The sequence below is a fragment of the Hoplias malabaricus genome, chromosome 4, assembly GCF_029633855.1.
Source record: "Hoplias malabaricus isolate fHopMal1 chromosome 4, fHopMal1.hap1, whole genome shotgun sequence".
Taxonomy (NCBI): domain Eukaryota; kingdom Metazoa; phylum Chordata; class Actinopteri; order Characiformes; family Erythrinidae; genus Hoplias; species Hoplias malabaricus.
In genome coordinates, this window is record NC_089803.1 from 61,645,385 (window position 1) to 61,667,647 (window position 22,263).

A 22,263-nucleotide genomic window follows, 5' to 3' on the forward strand; every position below is an offset into this window, starting at 1 on the left:
TTGATTAAACGTCTTTCATTCCGTTATTCCTCATTATACCCACACAACCGCCCCCCCCCCCCACAAACACACACACACTCACACACACACACACACACACACTGCCCCTTCTCTATCTTTTCTCTATCTATTCCTGTCTTCATGTTTGCATTTTTTCCTCTCATGTCCAGCTTTCTCTCCATTCTCTCCATTCTGTCTTCTCATTCTCCCTCCCTCTGCCCCTCTCTCTCTCTCTCTCTCTCTCTCTCTCTCTCTGTCTTGCTATCTTTTGCTCACTTGTGCTCTCTCTCTCTCTCTCTCTCTCTCTCTCTTTCCGTCTTGCTGTCTTTTGCTCACTTGTGCTCTCTCTCTCTTTCACTCTCTCTCTCTCTCTCTTTCTTTCAGTGTGTGGCTGTGCTCTTGTCAGCTTTGATAGAACAGTGTGTTCCTCTCACATCACTGTTTTGCATTGGCCATTGTCCGGACCGAATGAACATTTGACACACGAAAGAGAGGCGGAAAGAGAAGAAAGGAGAAGGATAGGCAGAGAGGAGAGGGCCAAGGAATGTGTGAGTTAATTAGGACTGTGTGTGTGTGTGTGTGTGTGTGAGAGAGAGAGAGAGAGAGAGAGAGAGAGAGACACAGAGAGAGAGAGAGAGAGAGAGAGAGAGAGAGAGAGAGAGAGTGTGAGCGAGTGAGCAGTACACCTCTGAGAAAGCATTGGCAGTGAGATGAGAGGATAAGTCATTAATTGCTTCTCTTATTGGTACAATGGAGGCACAGAAGTGAGAGAAGGTCATGCAGTGTGTGCGTGGGCCACAGCTTTATTATGAGAGAGAGACGAAGAGAGAGAGAGATGAAGAGAGAGAGAGAGAGAGAGAGAGAGAGAGAGAGAGAGAGAGATGAAGGTGGGGGATGCAAAGGTGACAGATGATAAGAAACAAAGTAATTAAACCTGAGAAACACCACCAACACTGCAACAATAGGGTGGGACTGTGTGTGTGTGTGTGTGTAAGAGAGAGAGAGAGAGATAGTTGGAGAATGGAACTTTTGAACAATATGAACAAAAGTCCTTACTAGTTCCAATATTGTGATTATATTACTACGATGATGGGCAGTACATTGCCACCAACAGCACACACTGTATTTGGTATTTAGTTTTTTAGACCTTTAAATGACATTATTTGCTCTGTAGGCATGTTCAGACACAGTCGTAATAGTGTATTCTGTTGGAAATACTGATTATCTGAAGCGTGAATCTGAGGCCACGCTCAAATTCATGATTTTTCATGCTATCAGGTCAAACGTGGACAGTACTTTTTCTAATTAGACTACGTCTTCAAGTTGTAGTTTGCTGTGTACTAGAAATCATGTCTCTTTCTGCCTTCCCTCTGAAGCTGCACCATCTCTCCCTGATGACAAAAATGTAGGAGCAGGAGACAGCTGCTCATAGGAGGGAAGCCACTTGGATTGGCTCAGGCTGCAGACAGCAAATAGATGCTGTGGAGCAGCAGACAGCAAGTGCAGTGATCTTCAAATTACTTGCCACTGGCTGTTCCTTCTAGTAGGTATCTGCAGTCAAAGCTAAAGTCCCAGAAACCATGAAGCTCTCTGCGTCCTGCACTGGATGCAGAGGATCAGGTCACCAAGCCTATGACACACTGGACCTGGGCAGGTCTTGCTTGGTTGCTGTGGTTCATTTTGAATATAAAGCTAATAGGTGTGATTGCTATAACGTATAGTCTCCCCTCCACCTTGATGCATCTCTCTGGTCATCCTGCCCCCACATGCGCTTGTGTTCCACTTCCTAGCGTGCATTTGTTAAACATTCAGGAAGAGGCCACGCTCAAATTGAGGCCTAAACACTTAGAGAAAAACATTAGAGCAGCATAATTAGCATGAATCAGCCAAACTCTTGCAGTAATTTGTGTGTGTTGTTACAGATTGTAATGATTTGTGGAAAAGTGCGATTGTAATCAAAGTGTCTCATTATTCAGTTCTACTTTATTAATGAATAACAGACAATATATTGTGCAGGCCTTGTATGTGTATGTGTATAGGTGCATGTAAAATTGAGTGCATTTAAAAGCAGATGTACGCACACACACACACACACACACACACACAAGCACAATGAGACACATAGTTCAACATTCCTTCCTCATCCATCTTCTCATCTTCCTCTTTGCTCCTGCTCGTGTGAGTTTGTGTTTGTATAATTGTACAAAATTTGATGAAGACCTGTGATAGGCAGAGGAGTGGGAATACTCTGAGATAATTAACACTGATAGCCAACCACGGGGCAGGCACAGAGAAAGGTGGACGGAAAGATAAAGCGTTCAGACGAAGCCAGGGTAAATAAACGAGACAATGAAGGAGAGAGAGAGAGAGAGAGAGAGAGAGAGAAAGGTTAACACAGTCTGAAATAAGGTTACGCCTCCATCAGAAAGAATTCAGATGGTGCTGAGAATAGTGATGGAATACAGCAGGCTTTTCTTTTTCCTCCTTTTGCCTTAATGGCTTTGCCAATGTTGGGCTGATTTGAATGTGTCAGAGTAAAATAGGCCCTTTAACTGACATTTGCCATTTCTGTTCTCCTCTCTATCGCTCCTTTTCAATGATTGTGTTTTGTTGTTGTTGTGGATTTTGTTGAAAGCCACTGGTCTTTTGGAATAACTGAAAACAGCTGTACTATATTTGTTTAACCCATTCATGTTCAGCTAAATTTAGAATGGTCAGAAAACATGCTCACATTTGTTATATCTTTTTGAAGTGATGAATCTTTGTATAGCTATACTTTGGATTAAAATCTTTTTATTTTATCTAATTAAAGTAAATCATATTAATGATAATTTATTGTGTTACTTAAGATTTAACCTCATTGTTAAATGTTGGAATGAAAACTGGATTGAACAGTCTCTCTCACACTTAAAATAATATTAAAGGGGACATATCATAACCCTTTTCCACAAGTCAGCACAGTTCCCTTAATGAAACCTGGGTGAAATACATTGGTCAAAATACGTCAAGGATCCAGCACCACAGCACCATTGTTATCCAGTGTAAACAGCCCTGTTCAGAATGACTGGTGTCAGGGCCTGTTCCTTTAATGCCAACCTTACACCAAACAACTCATCTAGCAAATATCTCTATGGCAAGTCTTTATATTAGTCTTTGCTCATGCAAATAGTGATGTGGACATTGTAAATAAGCAATAGACATTGTAAAGGGCTTTATTTATTAATGTATAAAATTGTTTATATTTGGACTAGACTATGTTCATGTGAGGCTGATTATTTAAAAAAGGTGCAATCTACCAACATTCACGTTTCGCTCAGCACCCCTACCTTGCATAATTACAAATGATAACACTGCCCCACCATGTTGACTCCTGTTGAAGGGTGCTCCTGTCCAAGCAGCTATATTTGACGATCTGGCAATGAGAATGTGGAAGTGGTGGTTGTGTGTTGGGTGAAGTGGTTCCACACGTCAGTCTGCGCAGAGAACCAACCTTTGTCTGTCAGACTGTCAGAAAAAGTAAGCTTTCAGTATAGATCTGTGCAAAATAAAATAAATTACGCAGAGGTGGCATATGAAACAACACAACTTAAATCTACAATTAATTTAGGATATGATACAATTTTCTTCCCTAACCAGAGGCACTGAATATGTACCCTTGAGGGAACCACCACAGTGAAAGTTTTTCTAAGAGTATTCTGATGAATCTAATTACATTGTTTTAGTTAGTGACGCTGTAGTTTCTCAGTCCTTGCAGAATAAAACCTCTGTGAGAGGGTTTCAGACTTTTATTTTTGTAAGTCTTTTCAAAGTTATCTAGTGTATTCATTCATTCATTCATTATCTGTAAGCGCTTATCCAGTTCAGGATCGTGGTGGGTCCAGAGCCTACCTGGAATCATTGGGCGCAAGGCAGGAATACACACTGGAGGGGGCGCCAGTCCTTCACAGGGCAACACAGACACACACATTCACTCACACACTCGCAGACACTTTTGAGTCAGCAATCCACCTACTAACGTGTGTTTTTGGACTTTGGGAGGAAACCGGAGCACCCGGAGGAAACCCAAGCAGACACAGGGAGAACACACCACGCTCCTCACAGACAGTCACCCGGAGCGGGAATCGAACCCACAACCTCCAGGTCCCTGGAGCTGTGTGACTGTGACACTACCTGCTGCACCACCGTGCCGCCTGTTTTCTAGTGTATGGTTATTACAGAATGTATTGAGGATTTTCTGTTTTGTTAAAAGCAATGAGGTCATATCTGGATTTCGGCTCAAGGAATATAATGATGTTCAGAGCATTTGTTATTTGGTGGTTAAAGTAATGATTTCTCTTTGGACAGTGTATTTAATTTTGATACAGGTTTGATATAATTTTTTTTCATTTTATTGTGTATTTAAGTGTTGGCTCACTGGCAGAAAGTCACTTCCTGATACGTGTAGCAGGTCTTGTCCATGACCATATAAGACAAGAGGATGTGAACAGGTAGCCCAATAGCCACAAAGATTATTATCACTTTGTTTGCATGTCTCTATTTTGCTCTCTCTTGCTCTCTGTTGCTTTCTCTCTCTCGCTCTCTCTCTTTTAGTCCCACACACCATAACACTGTTTCACATGGGGCACACACATTTTCACTTTCTGTATTTTTTCTTTCTGACCTCCTTTAAAAACTTCCTTCTCTCTCTCTCTCTCTCTCTCTCTCTCTCTCTCTCTCTCTCTCTCTCACTCTCTGATGGCCTAGAGGTTGACCAAAGGCTTGGTTTGGAAATCTTCACAACTATTGAGATAAATACCCACCAAAAATGAGAGGAGGGGAAAAGCAATGTCACCAAAAAACCCAAACACTGCTGCAGAATCACATTGCAGCTCAGATAATGAATCTGATGTGGTTTTGTTCTGTAGGTGTTTGACTCTGACTTCACCCTTCCCTTTGAAGATTTGTGCAGCATTTCTGTTGCCATGGGTCAAAATATGCAATTTTTTTTATTAACAAACAGGGATGGCATTTTTGGTTTGTGAAGTTGTGCTACTTTAGATTTGCACTATATCTACGAGGCTGATGTAGAAAACATGATTTAATCTAATATTCTAATAATCCATATTGTTCTGACAGCAGGCCTTAATTCTCATGCACCTTGTCAAGTTGCTAAATGACAAATAACAAAATATGTCAGAGATAAAATATGTGGTGGCAGTCATTGTGAAGTCTGAATTGATAAAACTTGGTTGGAGTTTATCATGATGTTGTAAATGTTATTTATTTTGTAAAAGCCATATTTGGTCAAATTTATTGATTTACTAACTGCAAAGTCATTAATAAATCTTGTACAGGAATCATGGGCTACTTAAATGATGGGTCATAATTTAAAAAATAAATAATAAAAATGCATACATATGTATTATACAGTTCTGGCGGCAGGGTGGTGCAGCAGGTAGTTTCGCAGTCACACACCTCCAGGATCCTGGGTTGTGGGTTCAAGTCTGTCTGTGACGAGTCTGGTGTGTTCTACCCGTGTCCGCGTGGGTTTCCTCCGGGTGCTCCGATTTCCTCCTACAGTCCAAAAACAAAGGTTAGTAGGTTAATAGGCTACTCAAATTGTCCATAGGTGTGAGTGCATGAGTGGATGTGTGTGTCACCCTGCTAAGGACTGGCGCCCCCTCCAGGGTGTGTTCCTGCCTTGTGCCCAGTGTTTCTGGGTAGGCTCCGGACACACCGTGACCCTGAACTGGATAATGTTTTTGGACAATGACACAAAAACGGAACTACAACCGTTGAAAAGCATAAACTAAGATGAGGATATTTCTTTATTCGTGCTCCATAGGTGGGTAATAATAACTTAATAGACTCAATCTAATCTACTGGGCTACAAAGCAAACACTTCGAGTTACAAATGAGTTTCTGTGGTAATTCAAACAGGTACTAAACAGCACCAGGCTCTTCTTGATTATAAATGGCTTTGTATTAAATATGTCTTATTCCTTTGTTCAGTATTATAAGGACAGGATCTGTGATGATTGGGAACTGAAGTGTCTACTCGGAAGGTTATTACGAAATGTTTATGAATATGCAGTCTTATAATTAAGATTTTGTAGCATGGTGTTGTGAGGAGTTTATGTCTCTGCATGTGTTTACTCTCAGTGCTCCGGATTCTGTTCACATTCCAGAAATACATGTCATTAGGTTGACTGGCTGGCAGAACTGTCCACAAGTGTGTCTTTGTGTGTGTGAGTAAATGACTCTGTGATGCGCAGGAAAGGACTGGCACACTTTCCAGTGTGTGTTCCCAGTTGTTCCTGGTAGACTTCAGACCCACCCTGACACTGACCTGGATGGAACAGTGTGACTGTGACACCACCTGCTGTGCCACCATGCCAAGCCCAGACATTTCCTGATGAACTTTTTGATTAACTATCTGTAAAACTACGTAAACTGGAGGCAAATATTTGATAGTAAAACGTATGTAGGGGATTTTGCTATTAACTGCTCTGGAGATTTTTAGTGCAAACATTTCTCACCATTTTACGTCAGAAAATGTCTATACGTGTAAATGGTAAATGTTTCAAAGAGTGTTTTTATCTCTGCATTCCCATGCTGTGTGTGTGTGTGTCTTTGAAAGGTGCATGTGTGAGTGAATTGACTGGTTTTATCTTTGATGCTCCACTTGATACGCAGCAGTGAAGGACCTGCTGACCAATCCACATCTTATTCTGTCTGCTTGCATTTGAGTGTGTGTGTGTGTGTGTGAGAAAGAGAGAGAGAGGGAGTGAGAATCTACTTGACCTGTGGTATGATATCAGATATGTCTCATGCTGTAGAGTTCTCTCTTATCATCATCTGTGTGGCTTTCCTTTTTCTGCACTGTGTAAAAAAATAAAAAATACTGTTCTGTGAACACAGTGAATGTGTGTACTGAGACATTCTCGCTCGTTGTCAGTAGACATGTTACAATTAGAAAATTCTTCTTCATAATGAATTATCTTTTAACAGTTTATATTTTTCTGTTAATTGAACAACCTTAACCTGAAACTGAACCTTTAATTCCTAGCTACCAGCTCTTCTCTCTGTTCTTTAAAAAAATTAAACTTTAGAGTTTACAGTACTATGCTGAATCCATGAATAAAGTAATGTGTAGACACAACCTGCTGTAAACTCTTACCATTTCACAGATCACATTCTGCCCACAGAACTAATTTTGTCTGGTATAACAATTATTTATATTACTAACATTATATTAGGAGCTAATCTAGATGATTAAATGTATACTGGAAGATGACAGTAGGTTATATGTAAATAATTTGTAATTGTATAAGGGTCCTGAGCCTCAGAAATGTTTGGCATCTGTGTCCTGGAATCAATCCACCTGCGGTCCCCAAAATGAATTTAACATTTAGTTTGACTTTTCCTAAATGCAGTAGCGCTTTGCATCTGGTATTCCTCACTTCTTTGTTTTTTTATGGAACAATTTAAACTTAATGAACAACAGATAACTGTAAATGTATGCATTAATTAACAGAATCAGGTATGATATAATTGGAAAACACTGAAATGTACCAAGTGCGCAGCAGGTAGTGTCACAGTCACACAGCTCCAGGGGCCTGGAGGTTGTGGGTTCGATTCCTGCTCTAAGTGACTGTCTGTGAGGAGTTTGTGTGTTCTCCCCGTGTCCGCATGGGTTTCCTCCGGGTGCTCCGGTTTCCTCCCACAGTCCAAAAACACACGTTGGTAGGTGGATTGGAGAATCAAAAGTGTCCGTAGGTGTGAGTGAATGTGTGTGTGTGTGTCTGTGTTGCCCTGTGAAGGACTGGCGCCCCCTCCAGGGTGTATTCCCGCCTTGCGCCCAATGATTCCAGGTAGGCTCTAGACCCCCCCCCCCCCCCCCCGTGAACCTGAATTGGACAAGCGGTTACAGATAATGAATGAATGAATGAAATGTACCAAGACTGGGGGATCCAGAACAGGTTGACTGAGATCTACTAAAGCCTGAACTGCAAACTGTTTAATATATGACACTGAAACGGTTCATTTGGTCTATAAGTTGGGGAAAGAAAATGCAAGAAAGAAAGAAAAAAACTGACAGAAAGACGAGAGCATCTGTGCTCAATGTACGTTTCATTTCATAGTCAAGATCAATTCAGCTGTAAATGTATTCTGCACAGATAAAGGAGAAAGAAACAACAACAACAAATGAATTTATCAAACTGTCCTAAAATAAATGTGGTTGTCATGGAGTCGGTGATGAGTGCCTGTGTGCGCTGACGTAGGATTTATTAAAACCTAGGCTCACTCTCCCTTGCGCGCATTCATCTTTCTGACGCAGGCATTATGAGCTCGATCATAATCATAACCCGTCGAGCTTTATTGCACTTTTTTCTCCAAACTGGTATATTTAGGTGTGCGCTAGGTGCGTGCATGTGAAGAAATAAGTAATGGCTTTGTTCTTAGATATTTAAATCCATTTGTTCCGAGCTGTTTGAGGTGATAAATCATAGAGGAGACGACATGTCCAATCTGAGATGGGTCCATTTAGATTAGTATGGTTATTAATGGCAAATGCACACAGAAATATGGATGGGAATTAATATCAGCTGCGGATTGCTGGAATTCACTCTGATATCGTCTGGAGGGTGACATTGATTCAGTAATATGCTTTTGGAGTGATAATGGCCACTAGATGCATGTTGACCTGTCTTTTCAGCAATTACACTGGATACGACTTTAGAATAAATTTAAAATAATGCAAATTTGCTTTGAGGTATGTTGTGTTTGTGTATTAGGGCTCGAATATTACAATATAGAGTCATTACAATTACAAGACAATATATATTGTGTACTGATAGTGTATATTGCAACCATTAGTACTATTTAATACACACAAAGATATCTAGAAGACAATTGAAACTTAAAAACATGGCACTAAAGCATTAAATTGAATCTTCTTTGGTTTACTATTTACTTAAATTGAACATCTAAAAATTTGCCATTATGCAGGGATCATTCAAACACAATACACACAGCTGACAACTACACATGATACAGTAAGACCATATATTTCATAATATTTATTTTCTACTGGGACATTTGTAAGAGCTTTTGTTTGACCTTAGTTTGCAGTTGGTGACAAAGTTCTACCTAATCTTGTCTGATCCATTTAAACATAATCTGGCGGACAAAGTAATTTACATAAAGTTGAAATGAACTAAACTTCGTAGCTGTTGCATTTGCTTGTGTGCACATAGGGGCTGCAACTGCGGCCTTTTTTTGTCTTCATTCCCTTCCATCCTTAACTTAGAGCCGAGGATAAACAGAGAGCTTCTGACTTACTTTTCGGGGGGGGGGGGGGGGGGCATTGTGTGAGAAACACTAGCGGATATGAGTCCCAGATGTGGACAGCCTTTTGGACAGTTTTGTCCAAAACACAAAATGTATACAAATGTGTTGTGTGTTTTGGGTTTTAATACGTGTTCCATTTTGTGTGTGCCTGTGTTAAAAAATAAATTCAATTTCCCCTATTGATTTCACACTCCAGTTGCTTTATAAACAGAAATACTCTATACAAGAACATGAGCACTGCCCACACACACACACACGCGCACACACACACACACACGCACGCACGCACGCACACACACACACACACACAAAATCCAAAGTATTATCTCATCCAAACTATTATTTTAATGAATACAGAATACATTCATGGGCAGCACGGTGGCGCAGCAGGTAGTGTCGTAGTCACACAGCTCCAGGGACCTGGAGGTTGTGGGTTCAAGTCCCACTCCAGGTGACTGCGTGTGAGTTTGGTGTGTTCTCCTCGTGTCCATGTGGGATTCCTTCGGGTGCTCCGGTTTCGTCCCATGGTCCAAAAAAACATGTTGGTAGGTGGATTGGCGACTCAAAAGTATCCATAGATGTGTGTGTGTGTGTGTGTGTGTATGGCATGCTGTGAAGGACTGGCGCTCCCTCCAGGGTGAAATCCTGCCTTGCGCCCAATGACTCCGAGTAGGCTCCTGACCCACCGCGACCCTGAACTGGATTAGTGGTTACAGATAAGACAGTGAGTAAGACTATGTTCATACGTATTGGTATAAAGTGATGTATAACTTAACAGGACTTCAGTTACATGTTTTATTAATTATTAGTGTTTTTTACTAGTTCCTACTTAATTAGTTTTGTAGAAGATACTGAATTGAAAAATACTTTTTTCATTTATAGTAGATACTGAGTAATTCTTATTAGTCTCAGAATTAGCCTAATTACAGAATACTGCAAAATGCATAGAGAAAGTATTAATAGAGATTAATGAGTAATTTGGAGGAGTAACTTTAAAATCTGTGCTGGGCATGATATAGGACATTGTTATTAGTTTGCACGTTTAATTAATATATCAGTAGTTATTGTATTATTAAGTAATAGACACCAAATAATCAATATTAGATATTTAATGATTGAACAGCTGTGGAAGTTTTTATGTTATTTATTGAGATTTAAGATAACAGGTTTTAACCTATTTAATTAGATAGGTATCCTGCCTCTAGAGGCCAACAGATGTAACTACGCTTATTGATTTAAACCTGTACTGATGCTATCAGGCAGTCTTATTACGTGTGTGCGTTGCAGGGTAGAAACTTTTTCACAAGGCCAGTTTCTAGAGGCCAAGTTTCATTCAGGTGGGTTTGCTTGTGTGTGTGTGGGTGTTTGAATTGACGGAGGAATGGCTGTATTGAGGTGGTTGTAGAGTAAATTTGTCTTTCACACAGTCACATTCTAGGGTATGTATTATTTTGTGTGTGTGTGTGTGTGTGTGTGTGTGCCTGTGTCTGTAGAAGTGAGTGAGTAAGCGGTAATGAGTGAGTGAGCAAGGAAACGGGGAGAGAGAAAAAGTGAAAGATTCTCTTATCCTCAGTAATTACAGTAGATGGTGGATTTAATTAATTAAGGCAAAATCATCCTCTCTCATGTATTTCTCTTTTGTTTCATCCCTCCGTCCTCAGGTCCCTCTGAGATGCACACCCACGAGTCTTTCTCTCCTTTTCTCTTGCTCTCTGGCTCATTTTAACTTTTTAAACCGGTATGAGAATGATCGTTATCAGAGGCATAATTGCGAGCTAATTATGAGTTTTAATTCTCCAGTGGTTCCAGCTGAAGCCCAGAGTCCATTTGTGAGAAGTGTGTGTGTGTGTGTGTGTGTGTGTGTGTGTGTTTAATGGTCACTAAAGTCACTAAGAATCCAAAGAAAAACAAGACTGAAATACAGAGAGTCCAATGACACAGAGACACAAGTTATTTTATTGAAAAAGCTTTATTATTGATTTTTTTAAACTGAATTTGAAAACTTATTTCTTTATGATTCCAGAGGAAATTTGTGTTTAAATTAAATTTTAGATACTATATAGTTTTGTATACTTCAGAAAACACCTTTACATTGCAATACACAAATTACAAAAAATGTTTAATATTAAATAACAATGTATTCACATTAACTTCTCTTAAAAATGAATAGTGTGTTTGTGTGTGTCTTCTTGTTGATACAGATAAATCATTAACAGAGTAAATAAAAAAAAAAACACAAACACTTGAATATTATGTTAGTCTTAAGTTGAGAATCCCTGACTTTTTCCACAGTGGGTTGTTCAAAGGCACTACTGGGTTAAAGCCGTTTACTTTCCCATTCTCTCTCAGCCTCACAGTAAATTTCCCCTGTGTGAGTGTGTGAGTAGAATTGCGCACGCGTGTGTGTGTGTTTGTATGAGCGAATGTGTGTAGCGGTTATGTAAAGACAAATTCACAGCCACATTTCTGTCACCACGGTGTGCGTTTGAGGGCTTTTTCGTAACGGTTACGTAAAAAGACCCCTACAAGTGTATCTGTGTGTGTGTGTGTGTGCATGTCTTTGTAATGGCAGTGCCAGTTACTGCACGTTATGTTTGGCAGGTGTACAGCAGGTGAAATTTTCTGTAGAAAGAATGTAACAGTGGCAAATCAGGAAGTTAGGAAGTTTACAGATGACCACAGCTCCAAGCCAGGGCCAGCCAGGCGCTGTGTGTATGTGGGTCTGAGTGTGTGTGTGTGTGTGTGTGTGTGTGTGTGTGTGTGTGTGTGTGTGTGTGTGTGTGTGTGTGTGTGCGTGTGTGAGAAAGAGAGAGAGAGAGAGAGAGAGAGAGAGAGAGAGAGAGAGAGAGAGAGAGAGAGAGAGAGAGAGAGAGAGAAGGCCATTCAGCCACATCTAGCTGTGCCTCTGTGTTTGTGGGCTATACTGTACAGACCCTATCCTCCTGTGGTGGGAACAGTGGTGCAACTGCCTTTGTGTGTGTGTGTGTGTGTGTGTGTGTGTGTGTGTGTGTGTGTTATTATCAGAGCAGTTGGAAAAACAGCCGCACATTACTTCTCATCCTAACACCTGTTAAAAAAGTTTTTTTTCCCCTCCGTTCTTATTTTTCTATTCAGCATTCATCTGCTCATAATAATAATAATTAAAAAAAAAAAAAATAATAATAATAATAATAATAACAAATTTAAGTAGAATAATTATCTATCATCATTGTGGTTATGTTTATTTTTTAATCAAATTAATTGTCCAGGAGCTAACATAAGAAAATAAGTCAGACAGATTGAAGTGAATACATATCCTGAAAGATATTAGGCCCATTCGGTTCCAGAGATACATGGCAACTAGAAGGAAATCAAAATATGCTGCTACATAAAAATCTGATGACCAAAAATAAACTCTAAAATTGTAGTGATTAGCAAAGATTGAGAGAAAATGGTGGCGTTTGTGAATTTGTGTGCTTGTTTTAATTATGTCTGATGATCAATCGAATGATCATCAATTGAAATGAAGTACAGTTTACATGTAAGTAACAGTGCCTCCAAAGAGATGCTGAATCCGCGAAAAAAAAAATAGAGATTCTATTCTTGCTTTGCTATGAATTTGATTTGAGTGAACCATAGTTGCACGTTAATATCCTTAAAATAAATATGACTTTGCAGCTATTCATTTATTTATTTATTTTTCTTTTCATATGAACTGGTTTGTTTATTTGTTTACCCTGTGTGTGCTGGTCTTGCATGTGTCTCAGACGTCAAGAAATAGATCTTGAAACTAGTAACAATAGGCTGTGTGCATCTCAAGTATTGATGTCTTTCCATTTTGATTTATGCCATCACATTGAAAATTTAAAAGAATCATTTTAAGCTTTAAAATTCAGATGCAAATAAATTTAATAGCTTTAAAATAAATTTAATGCTTAACAAATACGTATCTTCATTGATTATTTTAACTATGTTGCATACTTGCCTAAAAACCCTAATTATTTTAGCAGTACAGCTTTTAAACGATGAATGTCGACATAACATGAAATCATCTGTATTTGTGTGCAGCTAAAATAAGCTTTTTATTAGAATTATTTTTTCCATGTTTATTTGTGCTGTAGTGGAACTCAGTTTAAGGTGGAATGGAAAAAATGACTCATGTTAACTAATGAATGCAAAACTTTTGGTTGTTAGATTCATAAATTGAAGGTATTGGCACTATATTAAAAAAAAAGCTTTGCATCATGTAATTCACGTTGAACTGTTACTGTATGAAACCAGCTCTTATAATAATACTGTGTAAAATTAAACAGAAAATCAGTTATGTTTATTTTGCGGAGTCTGCAATATGTGGAAAAGTGTTGACAAGGCTACATTTGCTAATCAGAAACTGAAATGCATAGAAAGGCAAGGCAAAGACATCTCGCGTTTTATTAAGGCACGTTACTGTGTGTAATGGATTTAAATATGACCCAGAGTTATTTATACTGTCTATAGTCGACATGGAGAACTAAAAATAATTTCACTCAAGTCACAAGACTCAAATGTCTCCCTCAGTTAAAGTATTAATTATTTTCTTGTTTTCTGTTTTAAACATGTAAGGTTTTATGGTGACTCATACAGTCCTTTTCTCTGTTTATTCATCCTCTATAAAGTAAAAAAATCTTACTTTTTTTTCTTGTTTTATTCAAGTTATTTCGTTTTTTCCACAGCTGCAACACATTTTTTAGAATTTAGAAATAATTTTCATTTCCTGCTGGCTGTTATGACTCAATGAAGGACTTCCTGAAGCTGTTTTGTGTGCTATTTTTTACATTCTTCTTTGTATTTTAGCAGTAAACTTTACCTAACTGTATAAATGAGCCATTAGTGTCACGTTTTTTGTGCATCAGTACATTTATTAGGTTCAGTAGGTGGTGATTGGATGCCTAATTTGACCCTAATCCTAAATGTTAGAATGAAATGAATCAGTTGCCTTGTGGTGCTGACAGCCCCTACTGGAAACTTTGAGGCCATCTCTTTCTCCCCTCAGCTGCTTTTTCTTCGTATTGAGGAGCATTTGATTCTTAGAGAGAGTCTTTGATTTTTATATTTATGTGTGGTGGGTGAGCGTTGATTATTCATTTAGTGAAGTCTGGCAGGTCACAATCAGCAGAAGAGTGAATATTGAAAATTCTTCGAATTTCTCTCACTCTGACTGGCTGGGGTGCTCTGTGTTTGTGAAAGAGAGATAGAAAGAGAAAAATATGTGTGGTTACAGTTTTTTTCTCTTTTTATTCTGAGAAGTTTTAAAAGTTCTCATGGCACTCTAGATATTAGTAGATCAGCATTATGTGTCCAAATAAGAAAAAATAAAAATAAAAAATCCCAGTTTGCAGTGATCTGCAAAACTCTACAAAAGGCCATCTTAGACAATCCTATATAAAGATAGCAGGCATTGATCAAAACTTGTGTTTGTTTGATGGTTAGAGTGCAGCAAGATTAATAAACCAAACGTTGCGGTCTATAACCTATCAGTACTTCTTTAAAGTAAATTCTTGTTGCTTTTTAGCAAGGACTATCATGCATACTTGTATAATCCTCCCATTCGGGGGCTATGAAGCTAGGAAGCATAGAAAGTTCTTGGAGTGAAGGAACTCCATCCAGTACCTTTTGGATGAGTCTGAGCAGCATTTGTGACTTAGAACTAATCAGCACTAGACCTCAGTAATGATCTTGTGACTGCATCCCGTCAATACCTCACAGCAGACGGGATCTCACAGTTTCAGATCTTTTGCTTTAGTCTTAAGATTAGAAGCTGTTAAACAGCAAGATTTCTATAAACATTCTATATTTATTCACTTTATTTAAAAGAAATGCTGTTTGAGAGATCCACATTCCTTTGGCCATACAGTGTATATTTACTTAAGTGACAGTAGCAGTTTTGTTTCGTAACAGTAAATACACTCACACATACAAGGGCTGTTTAGGTGCCATCAGTGGTAAGAACTGGTTCATAATTGCCATTATGTTGTACAAAATACCTAAAATTAAAGGTATGATTGACTGATTAGGTCACCAATAGACCAGAACAGTGTCACTATGTACAAACATGACATGCACGTGCATACACTTCTCACACAGTGAGTGGATATGGTGCCGTCGGAAGTTGGCTCTTTGTAAAATGTATTGTCAGGTGTAGCGTTGCGTGTGTGAGCGCAGGAAGTTGGTGTTGACCTAGTTTTTACTGTATTAAGATGTCTGCAGTGCCATGGGCCTCAGTAGGCTGGAAACTGTATCTGTGTGTGGGGGGAGGGGGCTGATGCCGACCAGAAGACATTAATATGAATAAAATAGTTCGAAAGGACTCCATTATTTACTTAATAAGTTTGTTTCATAATAAAATTGTCCACCTATCAATAATAACAAAACATCACATGCACATTTTTCCTCAAAATTTTTTACAGCCTGTGTTAAAGGCATAATAACAACCTGGAAAAATTAGGCTGGAAATTTGTCAACATTATGAAAATGTGATTATTATAATGATTATGTAAACTTTTTCAGTGCTTTAACACATTCCTTTGGGGATCTGGAGTGTCCAAAACTGAATTCAACTACGCAGTTATTTTTGTATGTGTAAGTGTGAAAACATGGCTTAAAACGAGTCATTCTGTTTTTGTATTTTATCCTATGTAGAGTGTGCACACTTTAGAGTTTTCCTGCCACCTCCAGTCACTGTGAGTCCAGTCAAAGTGCTAGAAATGTAAAAGCACAAAGAGAGTAAATAGAGCAGAACAAAACACAATGAGCACAGAGAAATATGTTTAATGATTATTATAGAGAAAATGAGAACATAGACGAAAAAGTACTAAGTACAAATGAATAAAAACCAGAGCTTCTGTGTTTTGCTCTTCACTCCTCTCCCTCCTAACTGCGCTGTAGCTCATTCTCATCTAAAGGAACAGGCTCTGAAATTGGTCATCCAGAACAGGTCATACATTGACAGGGAAGAATCATTCTGTGTTGTTTGATCTGTGGTATTATGACCAAAGCATGTCACTGGGAACTGTGTTAGCTTGTGGAAATCTGGTATAAAATGTCCTATTTAAAAATGTATTTATGAGACCTTATAGTGAAAAAATAGCAGAAAAACCAGTATATAAAGATGTGTTTTCCAAGGCACCATACTAACGTCATCGCAGTTCTGATAAAAGACATCACATGGGATAAGAACTGGAGTCTAAAACTTACACATTACACATTATTTACTGATGATAAATCACAAAAACATCCCGACTGGGGAAAAGTGTTATAAACATTATAAAGAACAGAGAAGCCTATGATGTGTAGGAAATCCACAGATTTTCTATTGTTAAAAACCAAAATCAGATTTTTATCAGAAAACTTCAATGCAAGCCTGAAGAACACTCTTTCTGATCCACAGTGAATGATGGTCATGTGTTTTTACTGTAGAAAACTGGTGTATCGTAGCCCAGTGACTTTACTCTCAAAATATTACAATTTTATCTTTAAAATATTGCTACTTTAATCTCAGAAACTTGGCATTTATTGTTTGACAGGTGGCCCTAAAAGACTGTCTTAGCTAAATTTGTTTTGGAGTTGTGGGGTTGTGCTGTGATTTTCAGACATTATAATATACCAAGTTTTTTTTTCCCCAAAGTGTACATTGCACAAACATACCATCTGACATGTTCTAATCAGTTGTTATTTACGTATAACGCTGCTATCTAATAAAAAGCATGTATGTTCATTTTTGTGAATTTTTAGTTTACTACGTCATTCAAATACAGCAGCTGTCCTTCATATTGTGTGAAGATTTTATGATAAATGGACCTTCAGAAATGCTCCAAATATTCTTGGAATAAAATCTTTATACATTGACTTTCATTGAAAGTTTTTCTTCTCCTGTTATGTTACTATTTTGGGAGATGCATTTTTGTAAGTGGACAGGGACGATAAGTTTGTTGGGTGAAAATACATTTTCTAATTTAAAAAATGATAAAATTATATAGCTGTGATGCTTATACCAATATTTGTCTTATCTAGTCATGTAGACTACTTATAGTCCAGTTAATCCAAACTGCTGATGATATTATGGTACACTTTAAAATAAAGTTGCTACAAAAAGTTCTGAGCGATCCCATAGAAGAACCACTTTTGGTTCCATAAAGAACCATTTTGCTAATACATTTAAATGGGTAAAAAACCTTAAGATTGAGTGATGGATTTTTAAACTTTAAAAGGTTTTGCACATGAGCGTGGTTCTTTATGGAAGCAAAAGTGGTTTTTCTATGACATCACTCGAAGAACCCTTTGTAGCAGTTTTATTTTTAAAAATGTAATATAAAAAATCCCCACAAATACATGCAATGCGATTTTCAGGTCGGGACAGCTCACAAAGTTTCTAGACCGTTCTGGGACAGTTCTTAAAAAGTTGGTCTGGAGCCCTGGCGTTTACATTCATTAAATTACATTTTACTATGAATTGTATAGAACAATTGTTTGATTAGCTTAGAATGAGCCCTTCATTTCTACATAGGGAGCGGATACTCTTGCCAGCAATGGTGTATTGTGCCACAAAGGGTCTACAGTAACACAGAAGGCACAAACCAGGCACTGGCTTTAGAGAGTGTTTTTATGTAGAAATGGTATCTTGGAAAATGAGGGCTGAGTGATGGTTATTCAGTTGGGTACAGTCTGCAGCCTCTTCTCTAGGTGTTTAAAGAAAAATATTGAATCCGTACCAGCTTACAGTGATATTATGATATATCAAAATTATAGATGTATCTCTGTGGCATTGTTCCATTTGTACTGAGACATTACCAGCAAGCCTTTAATCAAAACAGATCACAAAGACTTACGGACACTTGACAATGGTGATGTTTGCGCACATTCTTCAGAATGTGGTTAGAAAGGACATTGCAAGGTCCCTTTACTACTCCCTGACCTACTCCACTTTTGTTTTGCTATTTCCTCCACTTAACATACAACTTACAAACAAGCATGTACAGACAAACAAACACACACACAAAAGCTCATGCACATTCATACAGCTCTGATCCCGAGGAATATTCTTTCTTTCAGCATTTTCTTCCATTTCACTTGAGTTAATACATGAATATTAAATAAAGCTTTGTTTTCTGTGGCCTTTGGAGATGTCTGAACGTTGTGGATGTTTTATGATCAGAACTTCGCTGCCCTTCTTGTGTGTGATGTGTTGTTTGTGTATTTTTTCTATCCAATGTTGTTCTTTTCTTGATGCTGTAATTCTCTCCTTTGTGCAATGTCTGCAATGTGAAACAATTATGTGTTTGTTTTATTTTTGTAACATTTATTTCTCAATCTTATTCTTGTTCATATCTAGTTTAATAATACCTTTTTGTGCACTGTTTTTCATATAAACTACTAAGCAGATTTAGGAGGGTGGTGTTTGAAAAGATTAATTTACTTTTTATATATTAACACATTATTATTATATGACAATTGTGGCCATATTAAATGCTGACGTACTACCTGCTTTAGGGTTAGACGTTGTGATGATGTGGCCATTGTGGCTGAAATCCACCTATAAAGAAAAGTAGAATTACTTAAGGAAGTAATGATACTTTGAAAGTATGAAATATTAGTTCATATAATTAGTTCAGTTTGCTCAGTGGAAAATTAGAACATACTCCATCACAGGAACTTCATTTATTTGATCATTTTGCATCAATATAATAGATGTTTTGAAAATACTGAGGAATGTCAATCAGTATTTTTCTAATTGCTTGTATGTCGGTAAATTTAATTAGTTTTTACCCACCACTGATGTTGGGTGCAGTTTTTTGCAATGGAAATTTGCTATGGTTTGGTACCTGATCCACTCTTAACCCTCCCTGCTCCACCAGCACTTCACCCCCAACTGTCTCTCTTTCTTTCTTTCTTTCTCTCTCTCTCTCTCTCTCTCTCTCTCTCTCTCTCACACACACACACACACACACACATGCACTCCTCTGCCGGCCCCTGGTCCTGTCAGTCACAGGCAGCACTCAGGTGTGCAGCAGTGTGGCTGGATCCCACAGGTGAGATGAGTATCACTAACCGCTCCAGCCAGGCATTACGACTGACCCCATCTCCCACACACACACACACACATACACACAAACACACACACACAAACACACAATATCGTTATCAGGATGTGTGTGGAGATGCTTCCCCCATCCTCCCAGCTTGCTCTTTGTCCACGTAAATGAGTGAGTGGAACTCGAGAAACTTCCATTGCTCCTTTCCACTTTCCTCATTCTCTCTCTCTCTCTCTCTCTCTCTCTCTCTCTCTCTCTCTCCCAAATCTGTTCTTCCATCAGGCTCTATTTTCTGTTGACCTTTAAAAACGCTTATTTCCCTGGCCCTCTTCGTGTTTTGCAGCTTTTAGCTCCAGAATTAAAAAAAAAAAGTTTTCACTTAAAATTAGATGCTAGATTTGCACAAACTTTTTGGAATGTAAAAACAAACAAACAAACAAATAAACCAAAAACAAATTTTACTAGATGGAGCAAGTACTACAAGTACTTTACTTTGTTATTTACTTTGTTTCTATTTGGGCCAGAAATTATGATTCTAAAATATGTATAATCTAAATAGATATTTGATATGCTAAGTATTGCAGTATATTTCAATTTATACTATTTGGTTTCCAGAAAAAAAAAACAATTCTATCTATTCATGTTTTTCTTTTCATATATACACATACATACACTAGGGCAGTACTTCTGCTGAATATTCTAGAAGTAGCTCTTCATATTCAGAAGTCTTAATGATGTTAGCAGTCTTTGATTTTCACAATTATTTCAAAACCTCCACAAAAGCAATGATTTATATCTGCACACCTCAACAGGAAATGCTCATATTAACAAGCCAGTGAAATGCACTTTCATTGTTGATAAATTTGCAGCTGATATTTGGGCTTAATAATAATATAGAATTATTTATTTTATTGGTGACTAGTGTAAAATAATGTCTTGTATGGGTGAATAATGTGAGATACGTTTTGAGATATTGCTTGGCAAGAAATTGGACGATCTTCAAAGGCATAGTGTGTGAGTTATCTGGCAGGATCTTCTGTATCTGTTCTCCATGTATGCCCACTCTTACTAAACTCACACATCACCAAAGAGCATCACACTGTACACACTCATTAAGGTTTTAATCCCTGTTTCCTTAAAATACAGCTTACATCAGAACATGCTTTCAGTTTTATTTTTTTTTTGCTGTAAATCTTTTTGTGTCTTCTTAATGTGTCTAAACGATGGTTTAATGTGTCCTTTCCTCTGTAATTATAAATGGTCACACTTTGCCTTATTATATTATTACATTCAAATATAGATGACTAAAAGCAGCTATTTTAAAACAGTGTTTCTAATTCTCACCTTTAAATCAACAATATTTTGATGTTTTATTTCCCAAGATCATATTTCAGATTTCAAATAGTCCCTTAGAGCATTTCAATCAAAAATGTTTGTCAGACCCTTTTCCTGTTGATGTAGAGATTTAGAAGCTGCAGAATTTGCTGATATGCACACTCGCGCGCACACTCACACAAAAGCGCACACACACCCACAAAGAGAGAGAGAGAGAGACACATACAAACACACACACACACACGCACACACAAACACACACAAGCTGGTTTCAGTAGATGGAAAATAGAGTGATAGAGATCAGGGGAGCTTGGGGTGGTGATGCGAGATATGTACTGTGGTCAGACATTTTCTCAGGGCAGTCTGCACTAGCTGGCAAAAAAAATAAAATACAAAAAATAATTGAAAACAAAGACAAGAAGAAAGAGCAGAATATGAGCTCATCTTGTATTTATACATGCTACCCTGTGTTATACATACTTTTTGTTATCTATTTAACTTAATTTTCAGTACAATGTAAAAGTGAAAATATATGGTAATTGTAATTGGGATTTAGGGTTGCAACATCCAATCAACTAAAACCAATTATTCATTTTATTTTTTGTCCATGTATGATTTTGGGTTAGCTGGTTATGTCATTTTTGCACTGAATTGGAATTCACTACTATTTAGACATTACTGCTTACTATCGTGAATTGTAAAACAAATCTCCAATGTGTTATGGCATTTTCCTCTTAACTCTGCCAAAAAGGCTGCAAAATGCATCATTTGGTAAGCTGATATTGTCTGGCATGAGAGCATGTCAGTTATGCTTGAGCATCTGAAGCAAAAGCATGTTGGCTGTTGACCAAGTTTAATTAATTGTTTACTTATCTTGCTATATTAGACTTAAAACCCATGTTGGTTCATGTTACGAGCTGTAATATTTTATGCTTTGAAATATGTTTTCTTTAATTTTTTTTTTGAGTGAGGCCAAACCATTGTTTCTTTTTGAGCTGGTGCTAAGAAACACCACTGAACAATTTAACATGTTGGAGGAGAACACAAAACTGCCCAGACCTGTCAAATTAGATACATATGCTACCTAGCACTGTGAACAGATAGATGGGGTTCGAGGGTGTCCTTCCTACTCACCCAGAGAGTGAGACAAATCTACCAGTGATACCAGTGATAGTGCCAGTGCTTAGACCACTGCAATAATCGGGAGTCCCCCTTGGTTGTCAGTTTTCACAGAAAAAATCATTCACAGAAAGTAAATCAGCATTCATAATTATGTTTTGTGTCATCAGGAATATTCAGTAAAAGACACATTTATTAATGAACGTGTAGTTTTTAAGAAATTATAACTAAATACGGTCATTGAATAATTTTGCATTTCATAATGTGAAAAGCTGATTCATTTCAGTATCTGATATTTTATTTGATTTTCAAAATAGCAGTTAGTTGTAGCAGGGTTGTGCATATGTTTATGTTTATAAAACTATGCATTATTGTATCTGCTGGCTGATTAATTCATTGTGTAAAAGTGACATTATTTTAACAATATAAT

The 22,263-nt window shown here is 37.8% G+C and overlaps 1 long non-coding RNA gene across 4 annotated transcripts in view; it reads left to right on the forward strand.

Moving 5' to 3' along the window:
- Positions 1-394: 394 nt before the first annotated feature.
- Positions 395-22,263, forward strand: part of LOC136695610 (uncharacterized) — an 80,508-nt gene continuing 58,639 nt past the window's right edge. For 3 of the 4 annotated variants that reach the window (XR_010802321.1, XR_010802322.1, XR_010802320.1), the window contains exon 1: positions 395-548. This is a non-coding gene — a long non-coding RNA (uncharacterized lncRNA). Of the gene's footprint in view, positions 549-5,423; positions 5,573-22,263 lie in introns of those variants that run through there. The other variant, XR_010802323.1, reaches the window with a different exon arrangement.